The 22573-nt window shown below is 46.7% G+C and overlaps 1 pseudogene; it reads left to right on the top strand.

Annotated features, from left to right (window-relative positions):
• The first annotated feature begins 1204 nt into the window (after positions 1-1204).
• Positions 1205-11472, top strand: LOC125517053 (annotated as a pseudogene).
• Positions 11473-22573: the final 11101 nt, after the last annotated feature.

Raw genomic sequence — 22573 nt, 5'->3', positions numbered from 1 at the left:
GTCAAAGTCTTGCCATCTGTCCTAGCGGTTACTAGCGTAGCCATAAACACCACAAAGCCACATGGTCTTGGGTTCGAGTCCCCAGCCGCACCAATTTTTTGTGCATTTTCCACCCTTCATTTTTTAGACAAATTATTTTTTTCTCAATGTAATGCCCTTAAAAAATGTTCATTTATTTTGGCACCAGGTGTAAACCTCTACCAGAGCTGAGGCACATTTTTCATGACATTTTGGCCTTTAATTTAAATCATGGTGTATTTGAATTGGATTAAATAAATTGCTATTAAATATTTAACAGCTCCAAAAAATTTCTAACCTTAATTGTTTGGCTCTGGAATAATTCAATTAGCTTCCACAAAAAGTTTCAGCATTATAATTTACTGCCTAAATTAAATCAGAACAGAAAATAGAAAAACACGCAAGAGAACCCCAGAATGGGCCTAATTGGATGCAGTTGGCCCATTAGTCTAGCCTGCACTTGGCTCTACGCTCTGAATTTGGCCCAAGAGCAACCTTTTTTTTGACAGAAAGACAGAGCAGAGAGCTGCATTTCATTGATCAAAAGTTTCTGAATTCCTCATTTCTTCTCTTTTTTTCAACATATTTAAATGTTGGTCACTTCTTTTTTTTTCAACATTTAAACAACTTTGACCAACATTTAAACTAGGTGAATTTCTCATACAATTTCAAGATTACAAATTCCTTCATAATTCATGCCTTTCCATACATTATCAACATTACAACCAGTGCGATTACCATACCTACAAATGCCCAAAAGTATTTGCAAATGGGTATTGGTAGTGCTTGATCTTCAAGCTTCCTAACCTTCTTCTTCTTCAATATCCTAAGCTCAACAGCTAGCTCTCTGTCAATGCGTGCTTCGACCTCCATCTCTTCTTCCGGAGCTCGTGCTGCGGCCACTGCGGTTCGTGGCAGCATGCGCAACCATTCTTCATGCTCTTCTTGCAGTTCATTCATCAGAGTCTTGGCCAGAGTATCGACACAAAGAAAGAAGCATGCCACCTGCATGAACACCAAACATATCAACCCATTGCTCAAAGATCCCGACCACGAAAATGGTGCAATTGCCCCGATTCTTACCCCATTCTCGCTGCACACGTAGAACGGACGATTCTGGTTCCTCGGTGTGTGAGAAACCCTCCGATCAACGCCCGCCTGGCACCACGGACAGACGAAGACAGGCATGTCCACACGCGCCCGGCTCTGCATACGCGAGGTGGCGCGGGAGCTTGAGGAAGACATGGAGCTCGGAGCCGAAGGGGATCTCAACGCCGCCGCGCCCTCCACGGCTAGCTTCCCACCGCCGTGCTCTTTCTCTCTCTCTCTCTCTCTCGCCGTGGTCACCGCCGTGCTCTCTGTCGCCGTGGTCACCGCCGCTGTTGCCCGCTTATATAGCACACCCGCAACGGCTCTCTGCTCAATGACTCTCTGCTGGGTCCCACAAGCCACGCGTTCAACGGTCTGAATAAAATTGGCCGTCTCTGCCGCCTGGTCCCACCTGTAAGGGCCGAGTCAAAAGGTTGACTTGACGGAGACGGCAGAGTTCACGGAACGAGTCGGTGCGCACGGACTAGGGGCAAAACTGAACACAATTTGCATCTAAGGGTAAAACTGAGTAGATGGACACCACCAAGGGCAAAAGGATAATTAACCCCTGTTTTTATACGTTTGCGTCTTGTGAAACAATGCTAAAAAAACCAGGCTGTCTTTACCTAGGTGGAATATATAGGATCTGGAAACCTCCTTGTTCAAGCCAGAGGAGGCTGCCATATAAACGTCTGCAATCTTGATCATCGCACCTAGGAAGGAACATACAGGCGATTTCCGCCGCCGCGATGTAAGCCTAGCCGCCATCTGCCACTTCATTGTTCCTTGAGATCAGACCGCCATGAAGCTCAACCGGGTTCGCCGCCGCCGCCGTGATGTAAGCCCAGCCCCCGTTGCTTGCTTGTGTTCCTCCTTCTCCAATTCTTGTGCGTGAGTCATCGTTGAATTTATCAATCTATATGTCTATCCAGCTGTTGAAAGTCGACAGGCTAATCAAACTGCCCGACGATGTGCTGCTCAACATCTTGGAGAGGCTCGGCACGCTCGACGCCGTCAGGACCTGTGTCGTCTCCAAGCAAACGCTCAACCTGCCGGCCTTGCTCTCGCAGATCGTCATCGATCTCGGCGACCTTGATCTACACCGCAAGAACCGCGGCGTGGCCGACATGACCGACAAGATCCTCAGCAGGAGGTCTCCACAGATCCCCATCCGCAACCTCAAGCTCAGGTTCATCATGAGAGGCGACGACCATCTCAAGATCGGCAGGGCCGTCGCCCTCGCCATGGCAACGCAGAAGATCGACGCGGCCGAGTTCGATATCCTGACCAAGGACATCTATTATAGGCGCTCCGATGCCGATCTTCTCGACTCCGCGAAGCTGTTCCTGTGTTTTGATTTTCGGCCGTAAAAAGTGGATTTCGGTCGAATTTCGGCCATCTCGGCCTGAGGCGAAAAGTATATTTAGGCCGAAATTGCTTAAATTTGGCAAATTTTGGTCAAATTTAAGTCAAATGGCAGTCAAAATTTGGTCAAACTTCAGTCGAAATTTTTGAAAATCGCCGAAATTCGGCCATCTCGGCCTAGGGCAAAAAAAAGCTCAAACCGAAAATCAAAACACAGAGCTGTTCAACAACTTTATCGGCGATTGCGCCGACGCGTTTGCCGGTCTCACGCGGCTGCATCTGCAGAACCTGAGGTTCGGTGAATCGGACATACCCAACATCCTAGCCACCTGCAAGCGGCTGGAGTCGTTGCGTTTGCTCCATTGTGACGCGCGGAAACTTCCGGTGCTGCACGTAGAGCATGCCAGACTCGTTGAGCTTATCTTCGCCTATGCAAAGTTCTCAACAGTGGAGCTCGGCTGCCTGCCGAGCTTTGACGGATGACCTTGCATAGATGGATATTTGATAACCTAGACAATCCCTTGATTTTGGGCTATGCCCCTCAGCTCTCCAAGCTAACTCTGGCGCATGCGTTCATTATAAACAGGACCCTCAAGCTGAGCCAGCTGCTTGTTAATGTCCCCTCAATAAGTGACCTGCACCTTGATTTTCAAAGTGAAAAGGTAATCATCTTTGTCTCGTTTTGTCTCTCTATATATATGATGGTAAATTACCTTAATTAGAAGCATTTATTATCACAAAGTGGATAATCCACTGAAAGCATGAGTCCAAGTGTACGTGAGCCGGATATAAGTTCACTTCTGATCCAACATATTTTTTGTGTGGCTAGGTCCATTATATACATGCATATGAAATATACGTTGTCTGATTGTTATATGTCTACGGTAGTAACTTAAGCATCACTTGATGTAATTTACAAGTGTTGTATTATCTCTCCCAGGTTTGGGTTCTACCAGAATGCCCTAAAGTGCTTGCACCTGTGCTCGGCAAACTACGGCACGTGAATCTTAACAATCTTCCTGAGGAATGTGACATCGCTTGGACAATGTTCCTTCTTGAAGCCGCGTCATCCTTAGAGGAGCTTTGCATCACAGTATGGGATCATAAATGCCAATTGGAGTCGCAAAAAAGTTACTCCTAGAAAACCGATGTGAACTGGGAGCCATCTAATCCCGGTTTCAAGCACAATAATCTTTCCAGACTAACTATCTATGGCTTCCAACCCAACGACAACTTCATGGGATACGTCAGGCGCGTCACTGAAGCTGCGGAGAACATCAAGGAGGTATCTCTATACGACAGGAAGGTGTGCAAGCACTGCGTTGACAAGTTCCCTCATCTCGGGGTTCGTCCTTGGAGTTGTCCACAGACCAGCGAGGAGGTGGATTCATTCAGACTGGAGATCGCAGAGGTGATCAAGGGGAGGGCGATGGCGGTGGCTTCCACTCATAAGGTCGGCCATGATGTAAGTCTCCTGTTTTGTATTGCTATTTTTCTTTTGATCTAACTCAATATATGATCTATCACCCATGACTAATTTCCCTCCTGGAGAATTGCAGTTAAAGAAAGCATCTGACAACGAACACATACTAAGCAAGCTTCCCAATGGCAACATTGTCGAGAGGGTGGGTACGCTTGATCGTGTAAGAACCTGCATCCTCTCGAGGCAAATGCATAAACTGCCTCGACTCGCTGATTCTCCACGATATTATCCCCCACTATTTCTTTCGAATCAATTGCGTCATGGCCGATGTGATAGACAAGGTCTTGAGCACGTGATTTCCGTAGATTACCATTCGCAAGCTAAAGGTCAAGTTTTCTTGGGTCCCTCTCGTTGTCACTCCATTGATATATCAGCCGGCCTCGCCATGGTGACCCAGAAACTAGATGCAACCGAGTTTGAGATCTTGATGCCAAGGGATACCTATCATTGCACCGAGGTGTATCCCCTGGTCTTTGTTAAGCAGTTCGATAATTTTCTTCGTCATTGTGCAAATGCTTTTGATGGCCTCAGAAGACCGCAACTCCAAAATCTGAGGTTTGGTGAACTGGACATACAGAACATTCTAAGCACCTGCAAGCGGCTCGAGTCATTGTGTTTCTTTGAGTGCGACGTGGGGATCCATTCAACATTGCATGTAGAACACACTCGACTCCTTGAGCTTGTTATCTCCTATGGGGAATTCAAAACAATGGAGCTTCACCATCTACCAAAGCTCCAACAGATGACCTACAATATTCCCTCCATAAGCGATTTGTACAAGGAATATTGGAGTGAAAAGGTACCCACCCAAATCATCTCTATTCAATTCTCATTGTATGGTTGTGATATGCAACTGTAGTAACTTATGTGTCACTTGAGATGTAATTTGTGAACAACTTGGATTCATTATTAATTTCTTTATCTCTCCCAGATTTGGGTTCAACGGGAATGCCCGAAAGTGCTTACTCGTGTGCTTGCCAAACTACGGTTTATGAATTTGGATAATCTTCCTGAAGAATGTGATATTGCTTGGACAATGTTCCTTCTTGAGGCTGCAACATCTCTAGAAGAGCTTTGCATTACGGTATGCGATCATAAGTGCCAAAGGAAGTCGCAAAAATATTACACCAATAAAATGGATGTGAAGTGGGAGCCATCTACTCTTGATTTCAAGCATAAGAATCTGGCCAGACTAACTATCTACGGCTTCCAGCCCAACGACAACTTCATGGGATACGTCAAGCTTGTCATTCAAGTTGCGGTGAACCGTGAACATCAAGGAGGCATTTCTGCATGACAAGAAGGTGTGCAATGTCTGCGGTGAAAGTTTCCTCATCTCAAGGTTCCTCCTCCGAGTTACCGTCTATGGACAAGCGAGGAGGTGGATTAGTTGAGGAAGAAGATCATAGAGGCGAAGGAGAAAGTGGACTCATGTCATAGAGGTGATCAACGCGAAGGCGAGGGTGATGGCGATGGCCACCGCTCATAATGTCAAGGTCCATATAAATCAATAACCATTCATGGCATCTCTGTGGTTTAGTTGTTCCCGGACTCCAGAGCTTATACTAGTAGCTATTGCGCATGTTGTTTTCCTCTTAACTGTTTCTTACTTGACCACATCGTATGAAATGTACATCGGCTACCCGCTTGTTGGGAAAATTTATATATGTGTGTTCTCTTTTCTGTTGTGGTCTAGAGTCTATATTTTATTTAGAGCCACACCCTGGCAGTCACTGACCCCAATAACCGGCGAGGTCGACACTGAGGAACTCGCCTGCTGGCGCCGGCGACCGTCTGGGGCACCATCAGCATCGATCTCGATCTGCACCTCATGTATTATGAAGAGAAGCGTAGTTAATTTGATTCAGGACAGGTTGTTCTGACTACAAGATCAATCTCTCGTGATACATGTTGTTGACTTCTTGGTACGGACGAAAGAAAATTGAGTGCTTGCTCATTTGGGCCACACGCATGCACGGAAAGAATCCCTACAGATGTGAAAACATTTTTTTTAAACCTGAGAACATTTTTCAAATTCGTTAACATTTTTGAAATCAAGGGAACTTCTTTTGAAACCGGTGAAAATTTTAAAATTTAGGGAAATTCTAAAAAACTTCGCAAATATTTTTTAACTTTTTAAAATTTGCTAATAATTTTTTGAATTCATAAACTTTTATTAATTCATGAACATTTTTTATATTGTTTTTCAAAATTTGCAAAATTTTATTTTATTTTTTCAAGAACAATCCATTTACTTTATACAGTTCTCCTCCTTTTTTGTTTTTTTCTTCGATCCTCTGGTTGGCCCGATGCCCAACAAAGCCGACTGGCTACCCAGTCAAAGCGAATGTCCTGGGACGGTGCACATTTGGTGTTCTTTCGACAAGTTAGACTGCCCTAAAAAAACAAGTTGCATGTTGAATAGGATCATGTGGTCGGGTCATAGCTCTCTTCGTCTACACCATTCGGTCTAAAGTGGTGGATTTGCAATGGAATACCGACATCGTGCTAGCGGTGGGGAAGAGCCAGAAAGGAAATATTAGGCGTTGGAGATCCAAGCCAACATGAGCACCTGTTGGATCAGTAGATCTAACCCAAGATTGGGAGGCAACTAGATTGAGAAATTGGAGTCCGTTTGGTGGTGAATAACAGTACAGTGTAGAGTGTTTTTGAGAGGCAGATGCATGAGTAAATTGGGTTGTGTGCGCGTGTGCGTGGTGTCTGGGCCTTGGGCCAGCAAAGTAAGGAAATTAGAGAAAAAGGAGGCCATTTTGATGCATACTCCCTCCGTCCTTTAAAAGAGTGTACTTCTAACTTTGTTGGAGGGTCAAACTATCTTAAAATTTTACCGAGTTTCTACAAAAATATATCAATGTTTGTGAAACCAAATAGATATATGATGAAAGTATATTTTATCATGAATCTGATGCTACTAATTTGAGGGCATAAATGTGTTGTATAAATACCATTAAATATAAAAAGTTTGACTTTCCAACATAGTTAAAAATACACTCTTTTAAGGATGGAGGGAGTATTGTCCAATGGTCAATTCAGTTTATAGAGGATGAAAACTGATGATACACCAAAACATTAAACAACTAGCGATGGAAACACCGATCAGGACACCATAAACCAAATAAACCAGGAATATCAGTAAACTTGGTTCGGTTCTTTGATTTTTCTGTGTAACAGTGCTCGCCGATAACAAAAAAAAGCCCGTGTAAAATAGGAGACTTAGCTCACGACCGAGTAACGGCACGGCGAAAGCGCATCGTCACCCTCTAGTATGATCCATATTGCCTAGAACGCAGTCATGGCGTTGTGCATGCTATTGGTCGGGTTGACTTGGAAGGGCTCCACCAAACTAGCTAGTTCATTGAGTGAGAAAATATTTATGACTAATACTACAAATATGATATATATTTTCTATATACGTTAGGAAATTTTGTGAGATTTTAGAATGGCATGTGACACACAATGGTCGGTTAAGTTCGCGATCAATCTGGACCAGTGCGTGGTGACCTCACTACTGGAAAACTTATTTGTCAAGTACCCCATGTACTCGGAGAAGGGCAATTTCAACTTGGCAAAGGCATTGTTGAGTGTTGCACCCGGCCTAATAGGTGCTCCGCATACACCCTACACGCTATTGAAACGTAATTTCTTTCTCGGAGATGGTCTGGTTTATAAGCCGACTACGTGAAACTTTGGCGAAACATTCTCAATTTATTACCTCAATGATGCGGGGCTGGAGTGGTCTGGTCTTCATGAATTGAAGGTGGATTTGAAAGAAACACGAAGAACACGAGAAAAATCAGGAGGAACCACAAGGAAAACTAGTACAAATGAACACACAACTTGCAACATAGGATACATACAGATAAGTTGATCCAAATCATCCACAAGAGAGAAATTGAACAAGCTATATATGGTTATTCCCAAAGTCCTAAGACAACGGGGGTTTAAATTCTTTGTCTTTTTAGGGAATTTTGATGAAAAAATAATGGTTTTCAATAATAGCAACGGCCTCAACATTATTACACTAGAACATATTTTGTAGGAAGAAATTAAAGTGCACGTAGAGCAAAGTTAACAACAGCCGACATCGTCGCTCCTGTGAAGCAGCATTTTCATGCAACCATCGTTCTCCATCAGCACTGTGCTGGCTGCGACCATCCACGCTCCTCCTAGAACCACCTGTTCTACATTACTATTTTTTGTTTGAGGGGTGTACTACATCAATTAGCTAGATGAGGCAGATTCCATCTCTTTCCTCTACAAGAAAAGTTCTTCTCCTCCCGTCGGCGCCGCAGCCGATCCGCCCCATCTCCGATGGCCTCTAGGCTGGAGGTGTGGAGTATCTCGGCCCCCTGCCGGCGGGAGGGACCCCCTTCTTGTTCTTGTTAGATTCAACGTCTTGGTTGGGGTTGTGTGATGGCGGCGACGTCCCTTGGTAGGAATAATGTCTCCCACGTTCTATTCCCGTCCCGATGGTGTGTCTAGCATCGTCTGAGGGCGTGTGGAGGTTTGTCTCCGTCGGATCTCGCGGGATTCGGGCGGTGCTAGTCTTCGGTGGATCTGTTTGGATCCGATCTTCATTCGTCTTTGTTTGGGTGTTTACAGGTTTGACCCTTCTGATCTACGACTTTCTTCATCGGCGATGGTTGCTACTCTGGTGCGCTGGTCATATGTGGTCTTAACACGATGACTTCCCGACTGTCTACTACAACAAGGTTTGCCCGGCTCCGGTGATGGAGGGGCGATGACGGCGGCGCGCCTTCGGCTCGCTCCAGTGCTTGTAGTCGTCGCTAGGTGGTCCACGGACATGGTTATAATTTTTATTACCTTTGTTGTTCTTTGTACTGCCATGATTGAAGATGAATAGATTGGAAGTTTCTTGCAAAAAAAAAAAAGCTAGATGTGGCAAGGGCAAAAGTTGGATGGAAAAGGGGAATCCTTGTGCGTCGGCTCTGGCTAGTAGATAGGTTAGGATATTAGTCCTTGTAAGGGCAGCACTAGGATAGATGGTGACGCTTCTTCTTCGAGGCGGTCTTCTGGGCTCCATTCCTCGTCAAGTTTGTCTGTCGGAATGGATTAGATGGGGCTCCGGGGTAGTTTCCTGCCAGTTCCTCGAGGTAGGGGCGTTAGGGTCTATTGCCGTACATACGCAATGACAAGATCGGCGTCAGGTTCTTCGATACGCAATGACAAGATCGGCGTCAGGTTCTTCAAAACGATTCAAGGGTTTAACGGCGATGACTACGGCTTCACAGCGATGGTATGAAGGCTTCCCGGTTGTCATTGACAAAGGAGAGGTTGGCTCCGATATGGAGCAGGGATAGCAACGCGTTGACGGCTCGTTCAAGCGGCGGCAGTGGTCGTTCGGTGGTCCAGGGATCTCGATGTAATTTTTATGATGTTTAGAATGCTTTGTACTTTTGCTGAACTTTTGTAATAAATCCAAGTGCTTTTCACAAACAAAGTTGGATTGAAACAAAGAAGGAATAAGAGTCCGGTTTAAATTACATTATAAATATGAACATACCATGATTATATGTCTGCGTACGGCTTGTGAAACGATGTTAAAAAGACCAGGCCATGTACGTTTAATAGGATCAGGAAACCTCCTTGGTGAAGTCAGGGGAGGCTGCCAAATAAACGTGCAAGCGATTTCCGCTACCGTGATGTAAGCCTAGCTAGCCGGCCGTGTCGTTCCTTGAGATCGAGGTAAGGCCTCGTTACTTGTGGTCTTTTCTTCTCAAATTCTCGCTTGTAGTGAGTCATGCATGCATTGTATCGAGCTATCTTAATTATTACCCTCCCTGGCTGAATGGAATTTTCCAGCTGCCGGAAATCGACAGGCTAATCAAGCTACCCGACGACGTGCTGCTCAATATTCTGGAGAGGGTGGGCACGCTCGACGCCGTCAGGACGTGCGTCGTCTCCAAGCGAACGCTCAAGCTGCCCGCCTTGCTCTCGCAGATCGTCATCGTCCCCAGCGCCCGCGATCTACGCTGGAAGAACCGCCAGGTGGTCGACATGACCGAAAAGATCCTCACCACGAGGTCTCCACAGATCCCCATCCGCGCGCTCAAGCTCAGATTCATGATGACAGGCGACGACCATCTCAGGATCGGCAGGTCCGTCGCCCTCGCCGTATATGGGGTCATAAGTGCCAAAGGAAGTCGCAAACAAGTTACTCTAATAGCATGGATGTGAAGTGGGAGCTATCAACTCCTGATTTCAAACACATGAATCTGGCCAGGCTAACTATCTATGGATTCCAGTCCAACAACAACTTCATGGGATACGTCAGGCGCGTCGTTCAAGCTGCGGTGAACATCAAGGAGGTATCTCTGCACGACAGGAAGGTGTGTAAGGTCTGCGTTGACAAGTTTTTTTTGTCTCGGGGTTCGTCCTTGGAGTTGTCTAGGGACCAGTGAGGAGGCGGATTCATTCAGAAAGGAGATCACAGAGGTGATCAATGCAAGGGCAAGGGCGAGGGGGATGATGATGGCGATGGCAATGACAATGGCGACGGCAATGGCGATTGCTTCTGCTCATAAGGTCCGCCGTGATGTAAGTCTATCATGTTTTTATTGTTTTTATTATTTTCATGTTGATGTAAGTCAACATACTGATCTATCGTCGATGCAAGGTCTTTGTGTCTGGAAGTTACCTCACCGACTCAGGGTTCATCCTTTGAGTTATCCACAAACCACCGAGGAGAAGGATACATCGAGGAAGAAGATCACAGAGGTGTCGGTGATGGCTTTGCCTTTTATTCACTTCCACTCCTTATTAGCATCGCCATGATCTATCCACTTTGTGTCTGGAAGAAGTTCTTGAATGTAGTAGCTATTTGGTGTGTGCTCTATTGGTTTCTCCTGTGCTGAAGCTTGTATCATTCCTAAACTTACTAGCTTGTATCATTCCTAAACTTATTGGTTTCTCCTGCTGGTCTTGGCTGAGGCTCTCTGCTGGCGCGGTGGCGCGGGTCACTGGAGCGGCGAGGTGGTGGGGATGCGTGCGCTAGCGAGGCCGCGGGGACGGCGCTGCAGTGTGCGCAGGCAAGGGCAACTGGCGTGGTCTGGTTCGGCGCCAACAATGGTGATTCTGGTCGGGGACGCAAGAAGATGCGCGGGCGCTGCAGATCCGGCGAAATGTTGCGCGGATCTGGCGTCTGCCCGGGGTGTCAGCGAGGGTGCCGTGCGCGTGTGGCTCCAGGGCGCAGTCGTCCTCCGGCGCGGATCTGGTGTCCTAGGCCGTGGTTTGGCGGGCGTGGAGGTGATGGCGCCGGGCTGCTGAGATGTGCGGAGGTGCGTCTGCGGAGGGGGGTTGGTGTGGGGCCGGTGCAGGCGCGGGCGTTCGGCTGCTGCAAGAAGGCTGCCGCGGATCTGGGCAAGACATCGCATGGTGGGCTTCTTTGGCCGATCTGCTGCTCTGGTGTCCGGCGGCCGGGGGAAGTGGCGCCGATCTGGGCGTGGCGGCGCATGGTGACGGCGACCGGTTCATGATCGCGGGCGGTGCTGGAGCAAAGAGGCTCCGGCCACGGTTGGATGCGGGGTGCAGGGCCCGATCTGGTCTCTGCAGGCCCATTGTCGGGGAGGCTTGGTGGTGGCCCTGCACAGCGGTGGCCCACTCGCTGTGTGTGGGGTGTGTGGTCGAGTGGAGGCACGGGTCGACCTCGGCCTGCTGCGTGGGAGTGCTGCCTCGGATGAAAGCCTGGCCGATGCTGGCCGGCCGGCGGCAATGGCGCCTGTGGGCGTCGCAATCCTCCTTGGAGGTGTCGTCGGGACTTGCAGCCATATCTTCCGGATCAAGTACTTAGGGTGAAAACCCAGATCTTGCTGTAGGGTCAGGCGGTGGCGTCATCTTCAACGTCGTTCCCCTCTTTAGGGCACCGTCTTGAAGATTTTGATCCCTTTGGTGCTTTCTGCGACTGGATGTGCACGGTGGCTTCTGTAGCAAGGATGACGGTGGTGAGCAATGTCGGAGGCGTGGCCTTGGTTGTGGTAGTCGGCTCTTCTTCTCCGGCGTGTCCGTGGGAATGCCTCGACTGTCTGTTGCTGTGAAGTCGAAGTCGCGGTGGGGGGCCGGCGGTATACGATGACGCGTGATAGGTGGTTCGTTCGGTGATCCTCCGTGACTCCACCCCTGGCTAGTTTTCTTAGTAGTTCACCGTCAGAGTCGGAGCTGCACTGCCTAGTATGGATCGTATGGAGTATTGTGCTCAACGCATGGTGGGCTTCTTTGGCCGATCTGCTGCTCTGGTGTCCGGCGGCCGGGGGAAGTGGCGCGGATCTGGGCGTGGCGGCGCATGGTGACGGCGGCCGGTTCATGATCGCGGGCGGTGCTGGAGCAAAGAGGCTCCGGCCACGGTTGGATGCGGGGTGCAGGGCCCGATCTGGTCTCTGCAGGCCCGTTGTCGGGGAGGCTTGGTGGTGGCCCTGCACAGCGGTGGCCCACTCGCTGTGTGTGGGGTGTGTGGTCCAGTGGAGGCACGGGTCGACCTCGGCCTGCTGCGTGGGAGTGGCTGCCTCGGATGAAAGCCTGGCCGATGCTGGCCGGCCGGCGGCAATGGCGCCTGTGGGCGTCGCAATCCTCCTTGGAGGTGTCGTCGGGACTTGCAGCCATATCTTCCGGATCAAGTACTTCGGGTGAAAACCCAGATCTTGCTGTAGGGTCAGGCGGTGGCGTCGTCTTCAACGTCGTTCCCCTCTTTAGGGCACCGTCTTGAAGATTTTGATCCCTTTGGTGCTTTCTGCGACTGGATGTGCACGGTGGCTTCTGTAGCAAGGATGACGGTGGTGAGCAATGTCGGAGGCGTGGCCTTGGTTGTGGTAGTCGGCTCTTCTTCTCCGGCGTGTCCGTGGGAATGCCTCGACTGTCTGTTGCTGTGAAGTCGAAGTCGCGGTGGGGGGCCGGCGGTATACGATGACGCGTGATAGGTGGTTCGTTCGGTGATCCTCCGTGACTCCACCCCTGGCTAGTTTTCTTAGTAGTTCACCGTCAGAGTCGGAGCTGCACTGCCTAGTATGGATCGTATGGAGTATTGTGCTGCAGCTTCTGGGGCTGTTGTTTTCCTTTTTCTTTGATCTTTGGATCCTCTGGTCCTAAGACCTTCAGGCTGGGTTACGGAGGCGGCAGCTCCGGTTCAGGATTTCAGGGCAATCAAACCGGACACAGCAATCAACGGAACCAGGGCAACCAGGAAGGTTACAACCATCAGGGGAACCAGCAGCAGTAGTCGGGTTATCAGAGCAATCCTAAGCAGTTAAATAGTGGACAATATCATGTCTTCACCACTAGCTTGTGTAAGCGTGATCAGAAGCTTCATAAGAGGGCGGTGAACTCTGTTGAACCGCGGTGCCACAATATTTGCGCTGGTCTGAGCAACCCATTTTGTGGAGTAGAGAGGATCACCCGCCCTGGGTTGACAATCCGGGTCATCTGGCCTTAGTGGTGGCCCCTCAGGTTGGGGGATATAAGTTCACTAAGGTACTCATGGATGGAGGAAGTGGTATCAACATTCTATATTATGATACCTTCCATCGTATGGGGTTGACAGATAAGAATCTTAAACCGTCAAACACCGTTTTCCATGGTGTGGTGCCTGGTAAGTCTGCATATCCAGTGGGCAAGATAGCCTTAGAGGTGGCTTTTGGAGATGATCATGATTCAAGATCAGAAACATTGACTTTTGAGGTGGTAAAAATCAAAAGTCTGTATCACTCTTTGTTTGGGCGACCGGCTTACGCTAGGTTCATGGCGAGGTCGTGTTATGTTTATCTACAGCTTAAAATGCCTGGTCATAAGGGGACCATCACAGTACATGGGAGCAGGAAGATCGCTTTGGAATGTGAGGAAGGTGATGCGGCTTATGCTGAGTCGGTTTGTGCCACGGAGGAGCTGAATTTTTATAAAGACAAAGTTGATCCGGCATATATGACTTCTTTGAAAAAGCCAACTACGGAACACGATCCAGCGTTGAAATTTAAATCGGCCACAGATACTAAGATGGTTGATTTTGTTCCTGGTGATTATCCAAGCAGTTCAGCATCAGCGCTAACCTGGAACCCAAATAGGAAAGCGCGCTCATCGAGTTCATCCGTGAGAACCAGGACATCTTTGCATGGAAACCTTCTGACATGCCAGGTGTACCGAGGGAACTCGCTGAGCACACACTTAACATTGATCCTAAGTTTAAACCGGTCAGGCAGTTTCTTCGCCGCTTCAATGAATAAAGGCGCAAGGCTATTGGTGAAGAGGTAGCTCGGTTGTTGGCCATAGGGTTTATCATGGAGGTCTTTCACCCAGAGTGGTTGGCTAATCTGGTGCTAGTTCTTAAGAAAAACGGCACTTGGCGTATGTGTGTAGATTACACAGACTTGAACAAAGCTTGCCCTGCAGATCCCTTTGCCCTCCCTCGTATTGATCAGATTATTGATGCTACGGCGGGTTGTGACTGTTTGTATTTTCTGGACGCTTATTCTGGTTATCATCAGATCAAAATGGCAGTTAAGGACCAGGAGAAGACAACTTTTATAACTCCTTTTGGAGCCTTCTGCTATGTCTCCATGCCTTTTGGGCTCAAGAGTGCCCAGGCGACTTATCAACGCTGTGTTCAGAATTGTCTTCATAAGCAGATTGGGCGCAATGTTCATGCATATGTAGATGATATTGTGATAAAGTCCAGGAAGGAAGAAACATTGATAGATGATCTGCGAGAAACCTTTGACAACCTTCGGGTTTACAAGATGATGCTCAATCCGGAAAAGTGTGTCTTTGGTGTCCCGGCAGGCAAGCTCTTGGGTTTTCTGGTGTCAAACAGGGGCATTGAGGCTAATCCAGAAAAAAATCTCAGCAATTACATCTTTGGCTAAACCGGCGTGTATCAATGACGTTCAACGTTTGGCCGGCTGGATTGCGGCTTTGAGCCGGTTTATCAGTCGTCTTGGGGAGAAGGCTATCCCTTTATATCAGATGCTAAAGAAAACACATGATTTTGTCTGGAGCGAGGCGGCTGATAAAGCGTTTGAGGATCTGAAGAGGCAGTTAGTTGAACCGCCTATGCTTGCAGCCCCGATCGATAAAGAACCGTTATTGCTGTATGTGGCTGCTAATGCCCGAGCTGTTAGCGTGGCTATTGTGCCGGAGCGCAAGGAAGCTGGAAAGGAGTATCCGGTTCAACGGTTGGTTTACTATATCAGTGAGGTGCTCATTGAATCAAAGCAGAGGTATCCACATTGGTAGAAGCTGGTGTATGGAGTGTTTACGGCAAGCCGGAAGCTCAAACATTATTTCCAGGGTCATCCTATCACAATGGTCAGTTCAGCCCCTCTGGGAGATATCATTCAAAACAGAGAGGCAGACACCGGGTTTCTGGGTGGAGGAATTACCTTCTGTGTTATGGAGCATCAACACCACACCTAACCGATCTACGGGTTACACACCTTTCTTCATGGTTTATGGAGCAGAGGCGGTTCTTCCTAGTGACATCCATCACGACTCACCCCGTGTGGCAGCATATGTTGAAGCTGATAATGAGAAGGCACGTCAGGATTCACTGGACCTGTTAGATGAGGAGCGTGATCTTGCAGCAGCACGTTCGGCGATTTATCAACAAGATCTCAGACGTTATCACAACCGCCGGGTTAAGACCAGAACTTTTCAAGAGGGCGATCTGGTGCTCCGCCTCATCCAGGATCAGACTGAGATGCATAAATTATCCCCACCTTGGGAAGGACCTTTTGTGGTCAGCAAGAATCTGCACAACGGGTCATACTACCTCATTGATGTTCGAGAGCACAAAGACTCACGTAAATCGGAGGAGGAGACCAAGCGGCCGTGGAATATAGCTCTTCTTCGGCCTTATATACTTGAGCCACAGGCTCTTTGTATGTACATATTTATGACAATGTATATATTATATAATAAACCAGAGCCTCGAATAAAGCGGGGTCTCTGTTCTTTTTACATCGTGTGTGAGCTCACAAGAGTTTCTACTGACAAAGCGGAGTTTTGCTAAACCGGCCTCTGCGGCTGCATGGATATAAAGAAAATCACTAGGGGGCTTGGTCGTATCTGAACCATAGCTACACCTCTTGATCGGTTTGAAACCACAAAGGGATATCACTAGGGGGCTTGGTTGTTGTCACACCATAGCTACACCTCTTGATCGGTTTAACACCACAAAGGGATATCACTAGGGGGCTTGGTTGTTGTCACACCATAGCTACACCTCTTGATAGGCGTTAAGCCAAAAGGAAATTATGTGGAGCCAAAGAGAGTCTGTTGCATTAAGCCCAGCTCAAACATAGGTAACCACCGAGCACAGCTCACATATTACCTGGGGGCTCTTTGCTTCTCAAAGAACAATGAGTTTTGAACCCTTGTAATAGGCTATCAAGCCAGGCTTGGAAGCCAGGTGTATTCACCTAAAACCCCGGGTTATCCTGCCTCTTTAAGTAAGTCACTCCATCTAGGTAAACCTGGTATGACCCATCGAACGTTTGACAAGTCAATCCCATGGACCCTGAACTTGTCAAAGTTAAATCGGTGATTGGCTAAAGATTGAGGTCCATCTTAAAAAGGCTTTGTAAAATGGTTTAACTCAGTGGCCTGGCAGCCCATGAAAAGCCTCGATTTAGGGCCTGGCAGCCCATGGAAAGCCTTGCATATTTCTTGTATTTTGCTATTTTTATGATAAGGGATTTATAAACATTTTTCTGACAAACCGGTGTTCATTACAACCCGGCTTGACTTTCAACGATTAGTTGTCAGTACATGATCAGATTCTAAACCGGTAGCAAACTGCTCTGGTCTGGTTTTGACTAGATGTCACCATTCTTATACAAACAACTCAACGGCTTTTTAGCCCAATATGATTTCTACATGCAACTGTGAGAGAGCCAGGAGTTATCAATGCTCCGGATTGGTGTTTTCACCTTCACCATACAAGCAGTTGGTCAGCCAACGAGGTATGTTGCAGATGTTATTTTTAATACAAACTTTGATTATCCATCCAAGTATTGTATATTTTTGGGCATCATGACCCGTCCAGTGGTAAACCACTAGGACACTTTCAAGTTCTTATATCCAGGAACACAAATCATCATGGGCTATGCATAAATAGATCCCAAAAAAGTGAAACAAGTTTTCCGCATGTCAAAGCAAAATAAACATGCTCGAGGGCATGACAGATAATGGGGTTTTGCTATCCTATTACAAGAAGCTTCAAAATGGCTCCAATTGAATAATTGTTTCAAAGCAGTGGCACTCAGTAGCTGGTAAACTGGCTGCCGGTTTAAGATGCTTCGTCTGCAAGGCTTTATGGTTGAGGATCGTTTGGTGCAATCACTTCTTCTTCATCCCTCCCCAGACGCTGGAAATCAACCGTTGACCAATCGATTCCGGTTAAAGCTTGAAACACGGCTTCCTTATGGATAAGGGCTGGAGGGGTTAATGTCAGCAGCGTAAGTATGCTTACATATTGGAGGCACAAGTTCTTCGACTTCATGGATTTCGACAGGCTGTCTCTTCCCTTCAGTGTCGTAAGCCGGCTGGAAATGAGATAAGTCTGTGTCTTCTGCCAGTTTGCTGGCTATTGGCCGCATCTCCTTTGTCAGCCTTCGGAGATCATCATTGTTGAAGCTTGAACCATCCTCTTTCACACCTGGATATCCTTTAATGATGTCATCCGCTTCAAGATCAGGAATCCATGCTTTGGCCCGGATTAGGGCGGTCAGCGCTCCTGCTCTTGCGGCTGCCTTCTTCAGTTCAGTAATCCGGGCTGGTAGCATGGCCAGCTTCTCAAGGGTTTCTTTTATCAGAGTTTGTGCCGGTTTATTGTAGGCTGCAGTGCATATAGCACGCTGGGATCCAGAGTAAAGATTTTCTATTAAGGTGTAAGCCGCTTTAAGATTCATCCGCATATCAGCGCCCAGATGAGTAATGCGAGTGCCTGTCATGGTTTAATATCAGCCAGACTGGTAAACAATAAGATCTCATGAATTGGACAAACAGCATAAGGAGATAGTTACCAAATACAGCGGACGTCATGGCGTTGATTTGCCGCTTCAAACCAGTTAGTTCATCTACAACTGGCTTCATGTAAGTGCATCTAGTGCCTCTTAGTGATTTTGGTGTATTGAAGACTTATAGGTTAAGGGACTAATGCGTTTGTGAGTGTACACAGGTCTATAAGTCTATGAGGAGTTTGATATTTACAGGAAAAGTCGACCCCTAAAAATGAATATCTTCGACTGAAGATTTTGGTATTTCTGAAGACTTTCATGAAGACTTTGAAAGTGAAGAAATTGGTGTGTCCGTGAAGACTTGATATTCATGCGAGGAATATGAAGCTTGAAGACTTTCGTTTTCATAGTTTTGTTTTTCTCTTTCTTGAGTCATAGGAAACACCGTACTGTTAAAGGGGGTCGAGGAAATACTAAGGAAAAATTTCCATGTGATGCTCAACTCAAAATCCTACACCTACCAATCCCTTCGAGTGAAGCCATTGGAAATCTCATACAGTTCAGTCAATTTCTTCAGTGACAGAGACGAAGTTCTTCTGGTCTCTGAGGAATTTGTCCTGACTGAGGAGTTAGGAATTCGCCAGTGCGGATTGCCTACACAATGAGGAACATGATAGCCCTGAGGATTTTGCTACTCAAAATTCCGACCGTTGCTGTGCTATGCGCCAGCTGTCCCAAAATATCTATCCACCTAACGGTCATATCATTGAAGGGCATTTATGTCTTATCATGTCGGGCTGCTCCCTAGGCTATAAATAGCCGCCCCCTACAACCACTAGCTGGTTGGATGCTCCGAGAGAAACTGACACTTGTCATTTGAGAGCAACCCATCCTCCGAGGACTTTGAGCGAAAATCATCAAGTGAGGAAAAACCAAAAACCCAAAACCCAAACACCTACAAACCCCAAGTGATTGAGCATCACTGAAGAGATTGATCCTGAGTGGATCCGACGCTTGTTACCTTTGAAGACTGTGCTTCTTCCAGACGGTTAGGCGTCATGGTCTAGAGCATCCAAGAGGAATTGTGGATCGCCGAGTGACCAAGTTTGTGAAGGTTTGGAAGTCGCCTGAAGACTTACCACGAGTGATTGGACGAGGTCTGTGTGACCTTAGTTCAAGGAGAATACGGTGAGGACTGGGTGTCCTGAGCTGCGTGTTCAGGACTGGGTGTCCGGGACTGTGTGTCCTCGAGTTTAAATACTCAGCCGCTCCAACCAGACGTACAACTGAGATAGCAGTTGGAATTGGTCTACCAAATCATTGTCTTCACCAAGCTTACTGGTTCTATTTCCTCAACTCTTTCATTTCCTCATAACTGTGTTGTGTGTTTGTTCATATCTGTGTTTGAAGACTTTGACTGAAGACTTTCTCAATTTCCTCAGTTCAATTTCTTCAGTCTGTTTGTCTTCATCCTGTGTTATCCTGTGATTACGCTTCCTGTACTCTGTGCCTGTCTTCATTTCATCATGATGACTATGCTTGCATTCTGTTATGTTTACTTTTGAGTACTTATTCCGCTGCTAGTAGTTCTTCGCTAAGGAATTTCCTCACCGGCAAATTCCTCAGTGACGAATTTCATAAAAATCGCCTATTCACCCCCCCCGTCTAGTCGATATAACGCACTTTCAATTGGTATCAGAGCAAGGTACTCCCTTGTTCTGTGTGATTTTGGTTTAACCGCCTGGTGTTTTAGTTATGTCGACCACAGGTATGATCAAGGTCTCTGCTGGGTGTCCTACCTTTGATGGGACGGACTACCCCTACTGGAAGAATAAGATGCGAATGCATCTTGAAGCAATTGATAACGATCTCTGGTATGTTGTGGAAAATGGTGTTCCCTCAGTCACACCTTCTCTGAATGCTGCCGATGTGAAGAGATTCAAGCAACTCGACTCTCAAGCGAAGAATATCATATGTGGCCATCTGAGCAAAGGACAGTATGGCAGAGTGAGTGCTTTGGAAATAGCGAAGCTTATCTGGGACAGGTTGTCCAAAGTGAATGAAGGAGTCTCAACTCAGTGTGACTCTCGAGTTGATGTTCTTCACAATCTCTTCAACCGCTTCAAAAGATTCGACAATGAAAATGTTCAACAAACCTTCGATCGCCTCAGTGACATCTCAAATGAGCTTCAAGCACTTGGTGCCACTGACATCACCAACCATGAGGTGGTGAAGAAATTGCTGAGATCGCTTGATTCCTCATTTGACACTCTGGCATTGATGATACAAGAACGTGTTGATTACAAGTCACTTGATCCCGCTAATATTCTCGAGAGGCTAAATACTCGAGTTCCAACTTGCTGAAAAGAGAGATCTCTATGGTTCAAGCTATGGCAGAACACGTGCACTGAAGGCCAAGGCAGTATCTGAGTCCGAAGATGAAGACTCTGGTAGCAGCCTTGGTGATTCTGAAGAACTGAGCCATGATCTGGCTCTGCTCGTGAAGAAGTTCCAAAAGTTCTCAAGACGTGGCCGCCTTGGAAGATCCTCAAGGAGCAATGATTCCTCATCCAGTGACTACAAGAAGAGGCTCTGTCACAAATGCAAGAAACCTGGACATTTCATTCAAGATTGTCCTCAGTGGGAAAAGGAATCAAAGAAGAAGAAATACAAGGATTACAGTTCTGATGATGCGAAGAAAAAGAAGAAATCCATAAAAATCCTCATCATCAAAATCCTCAAAGCCTTCATATCACAAGAAGAGCATCTCCAAGAAGGCTAGGGCATTCATTGGCAAGGAAATGGACTCTGAGGCTGAATCTGAAGAAAATGAGGAAGAGGAGTCATCTGAGGAGTCCGAATCCGGAGTGACGAGCCTTGCTCTCGCTACTGCATTCGTCAGCAAGTCTATCTTCAACACTGAAGAAAATGACCTCACCAACAAGGCTGATGAAGGCGATGATGACTACGCTCCCACCTATTGCTTCATGGCAAAGGGTGCCAAGGTACTCAAATATACCTCCTCTGAATCAAGTGAGAATGAATTTGATGAAAACCTTAAACCCAGCTATTCTAAACTTGCTAAGATTGCTATAAAACAACAAAGGGCTTTAGAAAAGGTTCAAAACATGCTAAATAAAAGTGATGATATGTTGGGTGAAGAAATGGATCGCACTGAAACTTTGACTGAAAATCTTCAGAGACTTCAGTCCAAGCTTGACAAACTTCAAAGTCATCATAACACTCTCTTATCTGATCATGAGAAGCTTTCTTATGAATTTCTTCAAAGAAAGAAAGAACTTGAGAAGCTAAGAGTGAGTTATGAAGATCTTCAGAAGGAGCGCGATTCATTACTTGCTCAACAAATCAGCGCTTCTCAGGAAGAATTTGTTCCTCCATGCTTGAAGTGCATTGAACGTGAATCTGCTAATTCTTCACCTGAATGTTCAAATGCTGCTAATGTTTCAAATTCTTCACATGCCTATGCTATCACTAATTCCTCATCTGAGGACATTGCTAGTATCACTGACGATGCAGGGCTGAAGGAATTGTACACGATAGGCATGTACAAAAGCCTCAAAGGGCATCAGGCTCTTTGTGATGTGCTTAAAAAGCAGATCCTCAACAGGAACCCTAGGAAAGAGGGTATCGCCTTTGAGAGGAAACTCAATGCTGGTGGTACATATTGGAAGCCTGAGCAGTACCCCAAAACTACATGGGTTGCTGCAAAGGGACCTCTAGTTGATCCATCTAACTTATCTGGATTTGCAAGTGAATCTCCTCATTCTGATGATGAGTCAATTGACTCCAACTATAAGCTATTCAAAAATCAGAATGGTGAAGTATTTGCTAGATATGTTGGCACTAACTGCAGGAACGGCTCCCCTATGAAGAAAATCTGGGTTCCCAAAAGATGCCTTGAAAATCTTCAGGTGAATGTCATCATGACGCCACCTATGAAGAATAGGAACCCCAGATCAAATTCTTCATATGGACCAAATTCTTCATATGGAGCAGAGTCCTCATATGAACATCATCGTGCTAACCCGTATGTTTCGCAGGGAAGATCTAAGGATTATGGATATGTGCATTATTCTTCAAATCATTATGTCCATAAGTTCTCAAAGAATTTCTCTGCTCTTATGCTTACTCTAACCCCTCTTATGTTAGACGAAATGGACTGGCTTCTATGCCATCCTTTTCGTATGGAGCTCGCAGAATGATGAACTCTTTGCCACCCCTTCAGATGTGGGTGGTGACGAAAAAGAACTAATCTCTTCTGCAGGGTCAGGTCTCCAGACGCACGTAACCGTCTGAAGAATTTGCTGGAGACCTGAGCATGCCTGATAGGACGCAGGCTAATCATGAAGAAATGAACTTTCATTTCTCACATCCTCATATTGCTTTATCAGTTCTTTTACTTGATGAAATTGATCTGATGAATTGATGTCATATTCTTCACTGATGAAGTATATGAGTTTGTAAGCTGCACTAATTCATCTGCAGGATGATCAACCCAAAGCCACTGAGTGGGTCCTTGATTGTGGATGTACAAACCACACGACTGGTGACAAGAATCTATTGATGGATGCTCCATTATCTCTGTCGCATCTGAAGCATATCATTTTTGCTGACAAAG

This window comes from Triticum urartu, chromosome 6 (genome assembly GCF_003073215.2).
Source record: "Triticum urartu cultivar G1812 chromosome 6, Tu2.1, whole genome shotgun sequence".
Classification (NCBI taxonomy): Eukaryota; Viridiplantae; Streptophyta; class Magnoliopsida; order Poales; family Poaceae; genus Triticum; species Triticum urartu.
This window is presented reverse-complemented; position numbering and strand designations above follow the sequence as displayed.